Source organism: Salmo salar, chromosome 10, assembly GCF_965601325.2.
Source record: "Salmo salar chromosome 10, fSalSal1, whole genome shotgun sequence".
Lineage (NCBI taxonomy): Eukaryota > Metazoa > Chordata > Actinopteri > Salmoniformes > Salmonidae > Salmo > Salmo salar.
The window spans coordinates 36,167,317-36,168,765 of NC_138300.1; positions in this window are offsets into that span (position 1 = coordinate 36,167,317).

A 1,449-nucleotide genomic window follows, 5' to 3' on the forward strand; every position below is an offset into this window, starting at 1 on the left:
CAGAAATCATACAGAAATCCAATGGTTCATTGGATCAGTCGAAAACTTTGCTCATACACGGCAGGTAGCCTAGGGGTGGCAGGTTAGAGCGTTGGGTCAGTAACCAAAAGGTTTCTGGAAAATGAACGCTCTCATCCACGCTCGTCATAACACTACAGCCAAAATGGGAGCCACCTGGAAAAACTACAAATTCTAGCTCATTTTTTCAAAAAACAAGCCTGAAACTCTTTCTAAAGACTGTTGACATCTAGTGGAAGCCCTTAGGAACTGCAATCTGGGAGGAATTATTTTTATATTCCCATTGACAGCCATTCTAATCAGTGATGAGCTGGGGGGGAAAATGCTGGATGGATTGTCCTCCGGGTTTCTGCGTGCCATATCAGTTCTGTTATACTCACAGACATTATTTTAACAGTTTTGGAAACTTTAGAGTGTTTTCTATCCAATACTACCAATTATATGCATATCCTAGCTTCTGGTTCTGAGTAACAGGCAGTTTACTTTGGGCACTTCATTCATCCTAACTTCCGAATACTGCCCCCTAGCCCGAAGAAGTTAAACTATTTCAATAAAATAGTGCATTTATTAGTGGGTCTTATGCTTGTGGAAGGCTTATATTGAGCCTAAATATAATTATGCAAGCCCTGAATTCATTAGAGTATTGCTGACTGTTTAAATGCTGTGTATTTTACTGTTAATTGTACAACAAAGCATATTTAGAGAACTTTTTTTTTTTAATTGAAAGATATATCGGGAATCACCCACAAGTTAAAATAAATCGAGATATAATTTTTTGGCCATGCCCAGCCCTAACTTCAAGTAGTAGAAGAAGAAAATGTACTACTTCGAAATGGAGATGCCTTCAATGGCGCTGCCCTTAGTCCACTCTTCAGTACATGACACACTCACATCAGGCAAGGATGCACAGGTTTCTTGGAGGCAGAAATACCCCATCGTCAACTGCGGCCATTTTTGTTTAGAAGTAATATCTAGATTTACGTCTAAACAAAAACCCTACTTTGGGTTCTTGTATGCTTACAATGTTGTTTTGATTATTGCTTGAACAGTCGCTAAGATTAAATTTGTTTGTGACCTTTGCAAAAATACCTATTTTGGATCCAGCAGTTGTTAGCTAGAATGCTAACGGACATTTTACTGGTTGAAGTTGAAGAGCTTTTTAAGTATAATGCCGTTTTTACATTATATTAAGCATACGCAGCATACGAGTCTTAAAATCCAATTTTAATCCTAAAGTAGTCTGAAATGCACTCATAAGCAACATGTAAATGGAGGCTTCTTTTGCTGGTGGTCTATGAGAACTCCCCCGTGTTTGCAACCAATATAATAATAAATGGTGGGTTATATTTTTCCTATTGGAAATGTGTTTTTTTGAGTATCCCAACTCCCCCTGATACACCCTCGGAGACTGGGGTCATGGCCATTATCAAC